General features: G+C 46.4%; 1 long non-coding RNA gene across 3 annotated transcripts; it reads left to right on the top strand.

The window, feature by feature from the left end:
• The first annotated feature begins 5 nt into the window (after positions 1-5).
• On the top strand, positions 6-6,173 carry LOC110342086. Of its 3 annotated transcripts, XR_002384079.2 has the most exons (5): positions 93-479; positions 583-750; positions 1,023-1,388; positions 4,329-4,567; positions 5,695-6,173. It is a non-coding gene; the product is annotated as an uncharacterized LOC110342086 (long non-coding RNA). The 3 variants fall into 3 exon arrangements; XR_005875679.1 differs by lacking the exons at positions 4,329-4,567; positions 5,695-6,173 and having other exon boundaries at positions 6-128; positions 380-479; positions 1,023-1,819; XR_005875678.1 differs by lacking the exons at positions 4,329-4,567; positions 5,695-6,173 and having other exon boundaries at positions 1,023-1,819.
• The last annotated feature ends 11,911 nt before the right edge of the window (positions 6,174-18,084 follow it).

The raw sequence follows: 18,084 nt of genomic DNA, 5'->3' as shown, positions 1-18,084 counted from the left end.
AATCTGGTAGGTTAGTAGCGCTGCGCGCCGCGAGGGAGAAAAGAAGCCAGTGGAAGGACTGGTCCTCTCCCGGAGCCTCCGCGAAGCCCCGGGGACTCGCCGCTGTCACACCGGGAGCTCCAGGAGAGGTACTTTTTAAAAGTATTCCAGTCATCTGACCCATCGCCAGATGGTTATTTGCATAATTTATTCCCGTCTCGGAACGCTGATTGGTCATACCTCTGACGCCAAACCGAGAACTCCCCAAAGTTTGAATGAAAGTGCCACACACCCACCACGTGGACGCCCGCAGAGACGAACTAGTTACTTCTCTGGCCCTCTCCATGGGGTGCCATGACTATAGCCGCCCCTGCCTCCCCTCTTATTCCTGGACTCCCAGATTCTCCACTTGCCTGCTGGATCCCACAAAGAACAGTCCCCCGAAACGATGCTCCCACTGGAGAAGAGATCCCTGGAGTCCGGAGATCATCCTCCTCAAGGTGGGGGGAGCCAGCCAGCGCCGGGATGCTTGCTCTCCGCACCAGAGGCCGAGAGTCGGGATGAGGGAAAGCCACATGGTCGTTTGTTCCCTTTCTCTTGCAGCTTTGACCCAGGTGCAACCCCGTGATGGGCAAACGCTAGGCAGATCCAGGAGCTGTGCGCCGGGGCCTGCTTTTTAGAGTTACACAACACCCCCCCACACTTCATTTCTAGCTGCGACACTCCGGACAAGTCACCCAACTTCTCCAAGGCCATTTTTTTCATCCGAAAGTAAGGGGGTGGACGTTCCTGGGGCTTGGGGGATCGCGGGGAAATTAACGCGCTCGCGAAGGAAAGCGCTTAATGCGGGTAGGTTTTCCGTTGTCACTGGGAAGTAGAACTGGAATGCTACAAGCCTCCCTTCCGAAAGGGAAGGTGAGCCCAGAGAGGGTCTAGACATGTGGCCCAACCTCTGCCACGCGCCCAACTTCCCGGTGAGTGGAATTAAATATCCTCCTCCCTTCTCTCCATCTTTTTCTCCCTCTTCAATCTGCATCTCCTAGCTGTGAGCTGCCAGCGGAGAAACTGTGACCCGCTGTCCGCAGTTCCAGAGAACCCAAGTTACTGAGTCCGGGGCGGCGGCAGTGGAGACCCTGAACGCAAGGCCAACTGGAAACCGCCGACTCAAGGCTGAGTGTCCCCATCGAGCCTCCTTCAGCTAGGGAAAACTGCTCTGCTGGCCGCACCCTGGACGACTGCGAGAAAGGAGAAGCCCCGCGTCCCTTCTCCGCTAGATAAGCACTCCAGCTGCAGGGGCTGGTGTGAGGAAACTGGGTCCTAGCGAGTAGGTCCTGTTCTGTGACTCTGGCTGCCAGACAGCACACTTCGTCACCAGTCAACTCACGTGTGCTGTCACCAATTAACAAGAGGTAGATTGACTTTATCTTTTGAGTACTTGGTGCAATCTAAGGGATGGTTATTGTCACCCTCCTGGTCCCTCCCACTGACCCATTCCATTGGCAAAGTACAAGCACAGGCCAGGTGTCTCTTGTAAACAGGCACTGGACTGGCTGTGAAGGACGCCGTCTCTCCCTGCTGCCCTAGGCTGGCCTTAGCATATTGTCCTCTAGATAGGAGCCTTGGCACGCTTTATAGCTAAAACCAGGGGCTACCCTGTTATACTTAATTTTAAAAAAGTCTCCCCTAGCTGGGAACAACCAAGTTAAGTGTACATATATGCTGAAGTTCCCGGAAGCTTTCTTCCAAGGCTCGCTCCCTCCCGTTCTCTACCGTTTTGGTTTTATTTGTTTGTTTGTTTGTTTTTTACTACCCTTGTCCCAATAACATTAACTGAACAATATGCAGGTGTGTCTTGGAGACCTTTTTCATAGCGAGACAACCTAGGAAGAATAAGTATTCCTGCTTATCCTTCCTGGCGAAACAAACAAGGCTCAACAATATTAACATCGGTGGTTTTCAGACAGGGAATTGAAGTTTCACTACTAGTTGGTTAGGGCGCCCTCCTGTGTTTCCATATTAAAACAATGTGAGACAATCTTAGCATTAGAATGCAAAGGATCCGTTCTCCTTCATACTTCCAGGGGAGTTTTCAGCTGCAAGATTTTCGGTAGAAGCTTCTGTTGGGCTGCAACCAAGATTACATGGTCTACCGTGGTAAAGAACTCTACCCATTCATTTGGGGCAGTCAGCGTCTTAAGGCCAGTGTTAGTTCGCATGTGCTAAGAGCCCACATTCCGAAGAAAGCACTTAACCCCCAGCCTCACTTGCATAGGTCCCCAATTTAACCTCAATGAACCGACTGCACTGGAATATAGTGAGGTTTGTATCAATCGACCGTGCCCGAAAAGGACCAGCTCTTCTTATCTGGTATGGTGGCAGCAGAGTCGCCACTAAATTAGTGTACAGAGAGGTTCAGACTAACCTCCTTCTTCACTGAGTCCTAGTTGGGTTGCTCAGCTCCAGCTGCTACTGAATGCTCCAGTAACGAGTTCTTTCACATAAATTATCCAGAGCTATTCATATTACTTAAACTTAGAAAATGGCTTGCTCATCTGGGGTTTACGGAGCAGCTTCTAAAAGGAAACGCAGGCCTGGGGGATTCAGAGTGTCCCAGAGGCCATCCTCACCTTCCGTAGCCACAATTGGAAATGAAGGTATTCCCAGAAATCTAGATCACAGCTGTGTTAGTGAGCTCAGGCACACACAGAGTCCCTTAAACAGCTGTTTATTTTTGCAGTTCTGGGAACTACAAGTCCAGGATCAGTGTAGTAACATTGTCCAGTTATAGTGACTGCCTTCTCACTGTGTTCTCCCATGGCATAGAGAGAGTGCTAGTGTCTCCTTTAACAACCGCCCTAATCCCATAATAGGTCCTACCTCAAGACATCACCAAAATATAACCACCTCCCAAAGGCCCCAACCCTAACACTGGGACTTCAGCGTATCAATTTGGAGAGCACATTAGTCCAAAGTGTCATGTACATAATCGTGCATTCTTTCTAGTAGCTATATTATAAAGGTAAAAAAAAAGAAATGCATGACGTTAATTTTAGCCACGTGTATTTTATACCGATGCACTCAAGATACTATTTCAAAACTGTTCCAAGGGCTGCAGAGATTGCTCAGTCAATAAATGTCTGTCATGCCCGTGTGAGTACATAAGTTCAGTCCCCATCACCTGCTTAAAAGTTAGATCCTGCAATGAATCGTGTGATCCAAGTACTGGGAAGATAGAGACAGGAGACTCTCTGGGGCTTGATATTTACTCAAATCAGCAAGCTCTAAATTCAGTGAGCAACTCTTGTCTCAGAATATAAAGTGGAGGACAACAGAGGAAGAAACCAGATGTTGACCTCTGATGACCCCAACACACACACACACACACCACAAATTATTCCAACATGATGCCAATATGAACATCATTAATGGAGCATTTAAAATTCTTGTTTTGAAATGCAGACTAGCCACACTTCAAGTGTTCATTAGTCAATGGCTACCACATTAGACAGACAACTCTATGGTATCAAAACTAAATCCAATCTGAGAGATTTGCCAAGTGTGCCATTTCCCTTTAGGGATAATGAAATGGAAACGCAGCCAGATTAGTGATTGAAAAAGCAGGGATGGATCTAAGCATGGTAATCCCTATGCTTGGAAAGCCGAGGCAGGAGGAGCCTTGGCTCAAGGCCAGCCTGGAACACAGTGAACTTCAAAGCAGCCTGGGCTCCATGGGGCAACACTGCCTTACAGAAGTGAAAAGGAAAAGTAAGAAAGAGTAATAGTGGACTAGGACAACCAGACTTTGTAGAAAACCTGGAATAAAGCTGCACTGTTGCCTCATAAAAAGAAGAAAACTCACAAATATGACCCTATCAAATATTAAACACAGCATTGTGCTAGATGCTATAGGAAACTCAAAAGAGATGAAAACATACTCCATGGCTTACTCAAAGTTCAGAGAAGAGAAAAACACACACATGTAAATGGGGCTGGTAGAAAAGACTATGGGTGAAGCTAAGACTCACAGAGACTTTGATAGATGGGCTTGTGTCCCAACCCCTGGCTCTGGGATCTCCCTACGTTATTTATTGCCTGCAGAATTAGGAATGCCAGTGCCACAGCTAGGTCACAAGAGTGGCATCTGAGTAATAAATAGTGTGACACTCCCCTCCACAAAGTAAAATGCCAGACGCTTCCAACTCCCCAAGTTTCCATCAGCAACAACACTTCGTACAGAAGAGGTGAGCTGGCTCAAGGTGGTCCGGGGTGTGGCCCCAGGGTGTTCACATGGAATGAATGTGGGAAAACTGAGCAAAGCGAGCTGAGTCTGGCTTTTTTTTTAACTGCAGTATTTCTCAGGAGCGTTCATATACTTGCAACCATCCTATGATTTTGGCTTCGAGATCCAGGCCCTCAATGCACCCCACAATCCAGTGGCCCACAACCACTGTATGGAAGACCTCGGGTAGCATCATATCATCTCGAGTCACACCCTCTTTTCTCTGCCTCTTGCCACGTGGTCTTTCCAGCTCCTCTGGTTCTATCCAGGCCAGTGCTGCACTTTGGTCCTTGGAACTCACTTCAGTTTGTAAGTATGCATTATTTATTTAGCTATTTGAGTGATGTCCATCCCCCTCCTAGGAGAAGTTCCATGAAAGCAGCAGTTGGATTTGGTTCTGCTTATTATTTCCACAGATGCCAACACAAAGCCGGACACACAAAAAGAGCTCATTTAATATTCGTTGAATGACCCTGAAAATGAAATATATTGTGACTCTCTGAGACAGGGAGAGATTATTCAGTCTTTGCTAAATTTGACCTGAGCACTCATGCCATGAAGGGTTTACGGAGGGACTGGAATTGTATGGGAACACAGTTTGGACAGCACAGAGTCAGGGACTGAAGGGAAATGAGCCTAAATCCCAATCCTATTCCCCGTATGATCCCAGAGGGCTCTGCTGAGGCAGCTCTGGGTGGGCCTGCTGTGATTTCTTTCGTGTTTGTGTTCCCTCTTTTACACATAAGGACCTGAATTATTTTATTCAGGGACATGGAAACCCTTGTGTGGTGGTGCATGCCTGCAATCCCAGTGTTTAGGGGCTGACACAGTAAGATGAAGACTTCAAGCCAGGGAGACCCTACTTCAAACAAATCAAAACAAGGCGGCAAAAGCAATAAGTAATCCTCCTTGTAAAGATAATTTAATGAGACCTCATTTGTGCAGGCTGTGCATAGTTTCATTTTCCTCATATATATAATGTGGAAGGTCAATGCAATATGGAATCTAATATATTTATTTACCAGAATAAGAACTTACACACAAAAGGCTGGGGAGTCAGAAGCATGGCAGGCTTCCAGGGGAAGAGAGAAGAGGGATTCGTTTCTCTTTCATTTCCTTTTATCTCCACCTGTCCTAAATTTCCTTATGCTGGCCCTTAGGGTGGAGAGCTTTGTGGGGCTCACCCCTACACACACACACACACACACACACACACACACAAAGGAATCACTTTCTAGAAACCGATCCATGCTATCATATTTCTCAGGGGAGAAGCCATATACCATGGTCCTGTTACAGATCAACTCTGAGGATAACATGAGAAATATGTAAAAAGCTCGATTCACATTTAACCTCCTCCAAAACACAACCCACAGTGATTATTTCAATCTACTGTATTAACAGTCTTCTCTGACTAACCCCTACACAAATGCTAGATGAGCCTTGATGAGATCATCAGAGACCTTCAGGATCCCGAAGAGGTTGGCATCTCCAAGGCAAAGACTGTTGCCAGAGCTGTTCCTCTTGGAGAAAGCCAAGCTGAGGCAGGATACCATTGAAGACAGCCTGCCCAGACCCTACCTCCACACTCTGCTTCCGAGGGAGTGGAGATGGACAGAACATGGAGATGGAGTCAGAGGACAAATGGGAGGACCACGCAAGCCAGCTAAGTTCATCGTTAAGGGGCGTGCATACTTCTGAAACCATAAGGGAAAAATAATTAAGCTTGAACTGAAATGCTCCATTTTCCCATAACTGGCTCAGCAAGTTCAGAAGAGCTGAATGAATAGACCCTGTCCCAGTTAGGGTTACTATTGTGTGTAATGAAACATCATGACCACAAGCAAGTTGGAGAGGAAAGGATTTATTTGGCTTACACTTCTATATCACTGTTCATCATCAACGGAAGTCAGGACAGGAACTCAAACAGCAAGAACCTGGAGGCAGGAGCTGATGCAGATGCCTTGGAGGGATGCTGCTTAGTGGCTTGCTTCCGGGACTTGCTCAGCCTGCTTTCTTATAGAACCCAGGGCCACCAGCCCAGGGATAGCACTGTCTGCAATGGGCTGGGCCCTTCCCATCAATCACTAAGAAAATGCCCTATAGCTGGATCTTACGGAGACATTTTTCTCAGTTGAGGTTCAGTTCTCTCAGATGACTGTAGGTTGTGTCAAACTGACATAAAACTAGCCAGCACCGGCCCATAACCACAAGAAAAGATGATAAAGTAACTAACTATCCTACCTACCCACTAACCCATACACAGCCAAGTACATACGGTTCCTCCAATAAATTTATTTATTTTTATTTATCATTTTACCGCCCAACTGATGAATTTCTTTATACTATCAAATTCCTGGGTAAATTCAGTTTTTCACCCATTCTGTTTCTTACACTGACATAGCAGAACACAGAGAAAACCAGAGACTTCCACTAATTTAAATCCATGACCACTAACGTCAACTGGCTTTTTAATTCTGCCTAGTGATAAAACAGTATTCCCCTGAACCATTTGCCCCTCTTGGCCTCTCCTAGGCCACTCTCAATTGCCTCTCTCCTCAAACTTCCAGTGCCTTACCATCCTCATTCTCAGCTGATTCCTCACATCCACTTTATTGGGAAAATAAAAGCCAGATAGATTCACAGGTTACATTCCAGATCTGTACCTATGTCTTCAGCCTGCTTTCTTGTTACTGTGGAAGAGCTGTCTGTACTTCTGTCCAAGCAACACACACACACACACACACACACACACACACACTCACTCACCAGATTCCATTTCTTCTTATTACACAAGGACGTTATGCAACTGGTTTTCCCTCTCTGTTGGATCATTTCTGTCAACATACACATTTATAATCTGTTATATATAATAGATAATACAGGGGTTAGTAGAGAGGAGCTGAGACAAATTACACTTAAGAAGAGTGTGGAGTTACAGCCATGGTCAGGCCCGGAAGGGTGAAAGCAAGATGCAAAAAGCGCGTCAGTAGCAGAGAGAGATGTCAAGGATAGCATGGCAGGGCTAGTGCAAGGAAAGAGCCCGACTCTCCAGCTCCAAATAACAAAGGGTTAAAGCTTCTCACCCTTGCAGGTTCTGTTTATTTTGAGGGGGGGAAGGAGGGGAGACTCCACATCATATGGCCTAGGTTAAGTATCAGGATTCACAAGGCAGGAAGGCACTAGATGAAAGTAGAGTTATAATTCAAGGCTGTCTTGGGCCTGGGTGTCCGAGCTGTGTGACTTGCTCACAGCTGCAAAGGGGAGGGAGACTACAAGGTCACAGCAGGCTTTGCTTATCAACTCTGGGGAGGGACTGCACTGAGCGGCCTGGTTTCTGCGAGAGGGGAGTGGGAATCTGCGATCTAACACTCTCCACCAAGAAAAAAAAATTCTTCTTGACTCCACTTCCCACTCCAAACTCACCCTATTTCTCTGTTTGCCCTTTAAAGATTTACTGTGATTCTGGGTGTGGTGTCTCTCGCCTGTCTTCTGGAGGCTGAGACAGGAAAATTGTGAATCCCAAGTCAGTCTATGCTCTCTATTGGAATTCTGACCCAAGAAAGAAAGGAAGGGAGGAATGAAACAAAGGAAGGAAGAGTAAGGGAGGGAAGGAGGGAGGGAGGGAGAGAAGGAGGGAGGGAGGGAGAGAAGGAGGGAGGGAGGGAGGGAGGGAGGGAGGGAGGGAGGGAGGGAGGAGAGTTACATATCTGTCTACTCTCACAGACATCTTGGAAGCCGTTGATAATGTCCTTCTCAGAGCACAACTCCAGCCTGATCTCCCTCCGCTGACTCTGTATTGTTTGTACTATTTCCTCGTAATTGAAATATTTCCTCAGGGAAGGAAGAGGGAGGAGTAAGACTTAGGAAGTTCATGAAATTTAAGAAGGTTCAGGAAGTTACACAATTCATAAGACCCCTCCCAAGGTTGTAAAAGCGTCCACAATTGCTGGGGAGGGGGACTCTCCCACCAGCCATCTTCCTGCTAGTGTAGGGATATCTAAGGATGCAGCTTTTATGAGCTGTCACCCGCGCTAGGGTGGCTTTTTTGATCCTGCAGCTACTCTTAGGTCATCCATGTTTCTTGTAAGTACACAGTCACTGGTAATTCTATAAATGACTGCAACATAGTCACAGGGTCACTAAAGCAGACTTGAATAGAATCTTTAATTTGATCTGTCGTAGATTGTCAGTCAGGAATCAGTAGACATTTATTAGTCTCTCTAGGAAAAGTCACACAACACTCAGCAGCTGAGTTGCCCAAAAGACATCTGAGACACACTATGTCCAACACTGAAACTCTGATTGCCTCCCCAAGTCCACTCCTGCTTCAGGCCCGTCAAACTTAGCAAGTGGCAAACTAGTCCTTCCAATTGTTCTGACTTACAGCTAGAATTGGATTTTACTGTTTGGTTATCCCACATCTAATAAATTCCAGAAGCTCTATGTGATGGCTACTTTTAACTGCCAACTTGGCCAAACCTAGAATCAGCTGAGAAGAGAGTCTCCATGAGGGACTGCCTAGAGATGAGGCTGGTCTGTGAGCATGTCTGGGAATATTGTCTTGATTATGTTAATTTGTATGGTAAGACAGGGTTTGAATCCTACCATGTATGAATGGACAGCTGAGCAATAAGCATGTGTGCATTTGTTCTCTCTCTGCTCTTGACTTCGGAGATGAGGAGCTGCCTTAATTTCACCATGGTGATGGACAATGACAGGGAACCCTGGGCTAAAATAAATCCTTTACCACCTCACTTCTTTATGTCAGTGTGTTTTACCGTAGCAGCAGAAATAAAGCTAGGATACTTCACCTCCAAGATTTGTCTGGAATCTGACCTCCTCTGACTGTTCCCACCATGCTCCAATCACTAGCACCTTTCACCTGTAAACCATAGCCTCCAGTGACTCGCTTATCCATTCAGGGTGAAGGTGGCCTCTGCTCCATAAGCCTCCCTTGCCTCTGGGACATGAGTTCTTACTGCCCTCCCTCCTTCATATCCTGGGCATGTTTTCACATTGGACCACTGATCTCGGAGATGATACTAACAGGGCTCACTCTCCCATGTCTGTGCTAGGATGTCTCTGTCCTCCAGACTTAAAGATGAAGTCCCCTACCCTCAATAAGCTTGTTTTCCTTTCTTGTTTTATATCCGTAGTGCTTACACCATCTGACATGTTCTGCGTCCTGACTGTGACTGTTCGCAATCTGCTCCACCCACTAGGATGGGGAGGATTTGTGTTGATTTTGATTTTGCTGTATTCCTAATGCCAAGGCTTCCTTATTAAAGAAACACACGATAAATTCCTGAAGTATCTCAATTTTTGAAAGCCAGGTAGAAAGTAAAATCATGAAAATTCTTCTACTTGCCAAGCTAGAACAACTGATGTCAAATCTGGCAGAGTGAAAAACAAAAGAGAAGGAGAAGAAAGCTGTCAGCCCGCTTCATTTTAAATAATTTACATGAAAATATTAGCAAATAAAGCTTAGTGGCATGTGAATGGGGAAAAAAGTCATGATCAGATGATTCCTAGATTCCGTCTATAAATGGAAACAAGCATATATAGATCAATGTAAGGAAATCTATGAATGTGATTCACTACGTTTATACATCAAATGAAGTCAATAAAAAGAATCAGAAATAAGATAATTCAGTAGGGCTCTAACTCGGGGGCAGACCACTTGCCTAGCGTGCATAGAGGCCTGCTTTGCATTCCAGCACCACCTCCCTCCCCCCAAAAATCTACAGGGTTGCAGATGGTGATGCATGCCTATAATCTCAGACCCGGAAACAGAGGCAAAGGGATGGCAAGTTCAAAGCCAGTCTGGGGCAGGAGAGACAGCTCAGTGGTTAAGAACTTGACCACTATTCCAGAGGACCAGGGTTTCAGCGCCTAGAGGGCAGCTCACAACCCCAGCTCCAGGAGGAACAAAATCTGATGCCCTCTACTGGCCTCTGCAGGCACTGCATGTGTGGCTCGTGGCTATGCATACAGGCAAAATAGCCATACATATATTGTTTTTTTTTTTTAATTCAGTAGTGAGAATGATTGTTAATCTCTGCACTTGGGAGGCAGAGAGGAAGACAGATCGCTGTGAGACAGAGAGCGGCTTGGTCTACACGGTGAGTTCCAGGACCGCCAGGGCTGCATGTAGAGACCCTATTTCTAAAACGAAAACAACACCACATGATTGCAGATTTAGTATACAGAGGTCTACCACAGTCTCACCAGCAACTCATTAGGAAAGCCTGACCTAGAAATCCCAGCACTGGTGGGGCCATGGTAGCACACAGCTTTAATCCCCTGCATTTGGGAGGCACAGGCAAGCCAATCTCTGAGTCCGGTCTACAGAGTGAGTTTCAGGACAGCTAGAATTGTCTAGAGAAAACTGTTTCTAGAAAAACCCTGCCTTGAAAAAAGACTAGAGAGAGAGAGAGAGAGAGAGAGAGAGAGAGAGAGAGTCCCATGCTGCCATGCTGGCTTCTGGGGCTTCCATCTCTACAAAGCTGATGTAGAGTTCCTGAAGGCCATGGCACTTTTTTGCTGAAGGGCATTCACTATTCAAACATTTCATTGTATCCTATAAACTATGATCTCACACAAAAGCACTTGTTTAGCTAAAGCGTCACTTTAACTAAATTTACACACTATAAAACATAACGTAAAAAAACGATTACAAAAGTGGAGGATAAACTAGTTGTCCGGGCCTGACTGGCTAGGTTTCAATCTTTCCATTACTGCTTCTTTGTTATTTGTTTATGGGTCTTTTTTTATCTTCTGAGAGCAGGCAAATGGTAGAAAGCTCAAAGGCATCAAGAAAAATAAAGGCTTTTCTATGAGCCCAAATTCAGTTCAAATACGTCTTTTAAAGTGATAAATTTGAGTCTGTGTCTCAGGAAATAGGGGTGCAGCAGTGAGGAGCCTCTGTTTCTGAGCATTGCCTACCATTTACAGGCTTCCCCCTTTTGGAGCAGCTGCTGGGGATCTACAGAGCTCACAACATAAACAGAGAAGATGAACAGTTTTTGCAACCTTTCTGTAAGGCAAAAATGGTGGAACACACTAATCTCAGCTCTCTGGGGGCACAAACCAGAGAACTGAAGTTCAAAGTCAGCTTTTAGCACAGACACTCTCTCAAAAATTAGAAGTACACAGAGGACTGGGCATGCACCTCATATGTGTGACACCTAGGTTTAGTTCCCGGCACCACCATCCACCGCAGGAAGAAGAATGGTGTGAACCAGGCTTGAAGCTCACCAAAGTCAGCAGAGACCTGAGATGAACAATATGAGACCATGAGACAAAGTGAGGTTTTTGCCTCAGGAACCTGGCCTGTGTGTGTCCTGAAAGTGTCTTAAGAGAATTTGGTCCACTCCCTTGGGAAGAAACTCTGTGGAAGGCACTTTCTTGTCTTGGCTATGTGGGAAAACCCTGTTCATCTAATTCCTGTTATCTCCTCCTCGAAAACAGACCAACCAGAATTTTGTGACTCTGTTATGAAATGGGGTAGAAGACAGGGGAAGCTAAAGGGAGAAAAGCATCCCTCACTCTTGTATCTAATTTGTGTGTGTGCCGATTTGAAGGCAAGAAACCTTAGTCCAGCTGATAAAGTCGTAACTGCCCACAGAGATAATGCTTATTTCAAAAGAGACTATGGCCAGGCTAGGGCCTTTGATCTAGTTTACAGGAGGCAGAGGCAGGGACAGCTCTATGGTCTGTGGTTTGCATAATGAGTTCCAGACCAGACAGGGCTACATAGTGAGGCCCTGACTTTTAAGAAAAAAGAAAGAAAACGAAAATAATAACAAACTGTGCTTCCTTAGTCCCAAGAATGTTTGTGGTCTGGAGTTTTACTGGGTTATCACTCCTCTGTTATCTCTGAATCTAAACAATGGACCTCATCAGATCATCTCGCAGGGCTGGAGAGATGACCTATGGTTAAGAAAACTGGGTGCTCTTCCAGAGGGCCCAAATTTGATTCCCAGAACCCACTTGGTGTCCACAACAATCTGTAACTCCAGATCCAGAGTATCTGATACCCTCTTCTGGCCTTCCTGGGTACCAGGCAAGTAATGCATAGATATGCATGCAGGCAAACACTCATACACATAAAATTCAAAAAAACTTAAGAATCTTCTAATTTTAGAAAAAAACACTTTATAATTTTGTTTACAAAAGGAAATTCTTTAGGACTATAGAAATAAGTAAAACAATTCACATGCTCTGTTTGCTCTTATTTATTTGCTATTGGAGACAGCCTCTCTAAGTACTCCTGGCTGTCCCAGAACTCTCTATAGTAGTATAGAACCCCCAAATATCTTCATGCATCTGCCTCCTGAGTGCTGAGATTAAAGGTGTGCAACATCATACCTGCACCTGGCTTTTCACTCAATTTTTGAACCTTGCTTAATTTTTTTAATATTTACCTAATCTTTAAACCTTGGCATAAGTCGGGCATTGGTGGCGCATAATCCCAGCACTCGGGAGGCAGAGGCAGGCGGATCTCTGTGAGTTCAAGGCCAGACTGGTCTACAGAGTGAGTTCCAGGACAGCCTCCAAAACAATACAGAGAAACCCTGTCTCAAAAAAAAAAAAACAACAGCCGGGCGTTGGTGGTGCACGCCTTTAATCCCAGCACTTGGGAGGCAGAGGCAGGCGGATCTCTGTGAGTTCGAGGCCAGCCTGGTCTACAAGAGCTAGTTCCAGGACAGCTTCCAAAGCCACAGAGAAACCCTATCTCGAAAAACCAAAAAAAAAAAAAAAAACCAACTTGACATAAAATACATATTGTGAACTATGTAACCTAGGCAAAAAATCATTATGAAGACATCTAAGGGGGTTGGTGAGATGGCTCAGCAGTTAAAAGCACTGGCTGCTCTTCCAGAGGACCCAAGTTCAATTCTCAGCACCCACATGCCAGCTCATGTCTGTGTGTAACTTGAGTTCCAGGGCTCTGACACCCTCACACAGACATTCATGCAGGCAAAACACTAATCGACCTAAAAGTAAATTACATTTTAAAAATCATCTGGGTACAACTGCCCCTCCCCTTGAGATCTCTGCACACATATCTTCACAGCACACCATGAAGGTGGAGGAGGCAGAGGTGTGGAGGTGGGAGTGGAGACGAAGGTAGAGATGGTGGAGGTGGAGGTGAATGGAGGCGGTGGAGATGATGGTGGAGGAGATGGAGGTGGAGGTGGTGGAGATGATGGTAGAAATGGTGGAGGTGGAGGTGAATGGAGGCGGTGGAGATGATGGTGGAGGTGAATGGAGGCGGTGGAGATGATGGTGGTGGAGATGGAGGAGGTGGAGATGATGGTGGAGGTGGTGGCGGTGGTGGAGATGATGGTGGTGGTGGTGGAGATGGAGGCGGTGGAGATGATGGTGGAGGTGGTAGAGGTGGAGATGATGGTGGAGGTGGTAGAGGTGGAGATGATGGTGGAGGTGGTGGAGATGGAGGCGGTGGAGATGATGGTGGAGGTGGTAGAGGTGGAGATGATGGTGGAGGTGGTAGAGGTGGAGATGATGGTGGAGGTGGTAGAGGTGGAGATGATGGTGGAGGTGGTGGAGATGGAGGCGGTGGAGATGATGGTGGAGGTGGTGGTGGAGGTGGAGATGGAGGCGGTGGAGATGATGGTAGAGATGGTAGAGGTGGAGATGATGGTGGAGGTGGTGGAGATGAAGGCAGTGGAGATGATGGTGGAGGTGGTGGTGGAGATGGAGGAGGTGGAGGTGATGTCGGTGATGCTGGTGGTCGTTGTCATCTTCTGCTGCTGTCAATTCTTTCCTTCCTCCCTTTCTCCTTTAGAATGGGGCTTTATATAGCCCATGTTGGCTTAGAAGTCACTGTGTAAATGAAGCTGGACTGTATCTTGAACTTCTCGTCTCCCTGTCTCTACTTCCCAATGCTGGGATTCCAGGTTTGCACCACCATATGATAAGACTGTCCTTTTTTCTGAGTGTCTCTGTCTCTGTCTCTCTCTGTCTCTGTCCCTCTCTCTCTTCTCTCTCTCTCTCTCTCTCTCTCTCTCTCTCTCTCTCTCTCTCTCTCTCTCTCTCTCTCTCTCTCTCTCTCTCTCTCTCTCTCTCTCTCTCTCTCTCTTCTCTCTCTCTCTCCAACCCACAGAATGCATGCTCCTTTATCTGTATTCAATAAGCTTGCTGATCCGGCTTCTCTGACTCACTCAGAGATCCACTTCACCAGAATGGAGATCCCTAATTTGAAAAACTCTCCAAGGGACAGTGCTAGGCTGGATCTTCCTGCACCACTGACAAGCCCACATGGAGTGAAGTTATGTGATAAGTAAATGAGCCCACTGTCTCAGAGGTGGGCTGTAGGTATTGGGGAGCATGACCCAGGGTTCCCTGAAGGCCAATATGCTGACTGTTCTAGCTGGAGAAAGCGTTACTCCTAAAGGCTCAGAGCTGAGGCCCGACCTGGAATTACTCTTGGCTTAAAAAGATAAAACATTCACTCGCACATATTTGTACACATATGTACACACATGTGCTTATGTACAGGATCTATCACAGCTTTTCTGTAACAGCAGACATAGACCGTCCGGCAGGGGGGAGCTGAAGATCACAGCATCCCAGACATAACACGGGATGCCGGGATGCATCGGATAGTGTAAGGGGATACTAAGGAGGATCCTGGAGACTATGGAGGTGAGCCACAGAGGTGAGCCACAGAGGTTAACCACAGAGGTTAACCACAGAGGTGAACCACAGAGGTTAACCACAGAGGTGAGCCACAGAGGTGAGCACCTGTAATCACTCCCAGTACTTGAGCTGCAGAGGTTGGAAGATGGCAACAACTTGAAGACCCTCCTGGACCACATAGTGTGTCTCAGGTCAACCAGCTCTCATAACATAGATCTTGTCTCTAAACACAAATAAATAAATAAATAAATAAATGGTAGGATGGGTTTTGATATGCAAATATGGGTGAAAAAAGCAAGCTACAGAGGAGTATATATAAAGTATACATTTTTTGTTTGGATAACAAAGAGAGGGTCTAGCAAAATGGATCAGCATTTAGGAGCACCAACTGCTCTTCTACAGGACCCCCAGTTTGGTTCCCAGCACCCATGTGGCAGCTAACAACCATCTGTAACTCCAACTTCCAGGCCTCTGTGGACACTGCACACATGTACAGACAGACGTGTAGGCAAAACACCCATACAGCACACATGTACACCCATACACATAAAGTTAAAGAGTAGATAATCTTAAAGAAAAAAAGAATACATGTGTATCTTTACAAATGTCTAAAATATTTTTCATAGACTTAGAGGGGACTAGAAACATGGGCGTTTCTAGGAAAGGCGTTTGGATGACAAAGAAAAGAAAAGAAAGATATTTCTATTTATTTATTTTTTATTGTTTCGAAGGTTTTTGAAAGCTTTTGACTTTCAAACAATAAGAGTGTATTCTCATTCAAAACTAGATGAAAGAAACGTACAATATACTAAATGTTGAGGGAGTTCCAGACTCCCTCAGCAGTAGCGGTGGATGGTTCTCACAACAGCACTTTGCACAGTGATAAAAATAGAATCTTCTAGGTGGGGCTGAAAGCAGACAACAGGAGGGGAGGAAGGAAGAGGGTCAGCATAGTGGAGAAGGCTTCACTGCCCTGACCCGGATTCACAGGCAGACATGTCATCCAATGCTGACAGATGCCTGTGGGAAGTCTAGAACTCCCCACTCCCCGCCCTCAGGATCAAACGTGACTGATCAGACTGTTCAGCCTTTGGCCTGATGGAAAGGCCTTCAGTGAGATGCAAGTGAGATGGTATCAGGTAAAGACTTTGGATCATGAGTCAAAAACCACCAGTGAGTCAAGCAAGCTGTGTGGCTAAAAAGGAAAGAAACAAGATGGCTGGGGATGTGGGACACTTGCGGGCAACCAGAAGGCAAGATACACCCACTGGAGAGTCAAATCATCAGAGAGCTGTCACAATAATGGTGACTACTCAAGGTGATGGCCGGGATCCACGACTTCTCTTGCTGAAGTTTGCATGCCTGACTTAAGCCCAGGCCCTGTGAAACCTAAATGTAGCAGGATTTCTCATGTGGGTCCCTGGTTATGTCTCTGAAACAATCCTGTACCTTTAGCATGGCTTTCAACAAATCAGCCTACTTAAGAGTTATTTCCTGCCGGGCGTTGGTGGTGCACGCCTTTAATCCCAGCACTCGGGAGGCAGAGGTAGGTGGATCTCCGTGAGTTCGAGGCCAGCCTGGTCTACAGAGCGAGTTCCAGGACAGTCTCCAAAGTAATACAGAGAAACCCTATCTCGAAAAACCAGAGAGAGAGAGAGAGAGAGAGAGAGAGAGAGAGAGAGAGAGAGAGAGAGAGAGAGAAAGAGTTATTTCCCTTAGCCAGGTGATTGACCTGCCCAACTGGATGAACTCATTAGAGACAGTTTGTTTGAGATGGGGTCCTGGAATTCAATATGTAGACCAGCTGGACAGGAATTCACAAAGATCATCTTACCCTGCCCCTGCCCCTGCCCCTGCCCCTGTCCCTATCCCTGTCCCTGTCCCTGCAGGAACCAAATGTGTGTGCCACCATGTCTTGTTCAACTGGATTAACCCTTAATGGAAGAGACAATGGTATCCACACACAAGTGGGCTCCATTCTTTTGACCTGAAAGAAATCGATTTCCCTTGATGAGCCTCTGCTGGAACTGTAACACTAGCATCAAGCAGCCTGAACTCTCCAGCATGAGACCCAGTTCCCTGTCCCAGAGGAACCCAACAGCCTCCCTCCACTGGTCCAGACACCTCACACTCACTTCCAGCCTCCCCTCAAGGGCCGCCTCGTTGCAGGTTACTCCCAACTTGAGACAGCACCCCTCCGTATCCCTGCAGTCGCCCCTTTTAGCTCTGACACAACACCTACCATCCCGTCCTACTGCCAGCGTTCGTGGGCTCACCTGCCAGGGTGTAGGAGTGCGACTTCTCTGTATCACCCATGCTGCCCGTGTAATCTCAGCTATTGAAGCTGCTTTGCTATGTATTGCACTTAGAGGGGGAAGGAGTGGTTGCTTATTGTTTTACACGAATCACAGTCACTTTACTAAACAATCTCTACCTCCTCCTTGTGGTGTTCTCAGCAAGGCCAGCCTGCTGCGTCAAGTGTGACTCAGTGAGCACTCCTGAGTTAAAGTAAGCCTTTATTTCTGTGACCAGCAGATGTTCCTTGGTAGACAGGTAATGGCCAGGCAAGGCCAGGCTCAGTGCTACATACCTGCAATTGCGGCACTTGGTAAGTTGAGGCAGGAGGCTCATGTGTTCCAGACCAACCTGGGCTACATAGACCCTTTCTACAAAAATAAGAATAAATAAATAAAAGGAGGGCCCCGGCAAGACAGCTCAGAGGGTAAAGGCACTTGCTGCCAAGGCTGATGACCTGAGTTCAAACCCCAGGACCCACACTGTAGAAAGAGAATAAACCTTAGTAAGTTGTCCTTGGACATCCACATGTGTGCTGTGGCATGCACCCCCCACATACACACACACACACACACACACACACACACACACAGTAAATAAATGTACTGAATTTAAATAAATTTTAAAAAGAAAAGCACAAAGGAAGAAGAGGAGCAGAAAAAGGAGAGTGAAAAAGAGAGACAGACTAGGCTCCGAGCATAGCCTTCCTCATCCTCATCATTTGTCAATAACCAACTTTCTCTCTGTGGTTGGGTCAATCACACTAGCCACAGTTCAAGGCCAATTCTCAAGCTCCAGTCCAATGGAAACCTTATGGTGCCTCCCATAGATTTCCTGTCTTGGAAACCAAGACTTCCAAGCCA

Source organism: Mesocricetus auratus, unplaced genomic scaffold, assembly GCF_017639785.1.
Source record: "Mesocricetus auratus isolate SY011 unplaced genomic scaffold, BCM_Maur_2.0 Super-Scaffold_6730, whole genome shotgun sequence".
NCBI classification, from domain to species: Eukaryota; Metazoa; Chordata; class Mammalia; order Rodentia; family Cricetidae; genus Mesocricetus; species Mesocricetus auratus.
Note: the sequence above shows the minus strand (reverse complement) of the source record. Positions and strands in the feature narration are given on the sequence as shown.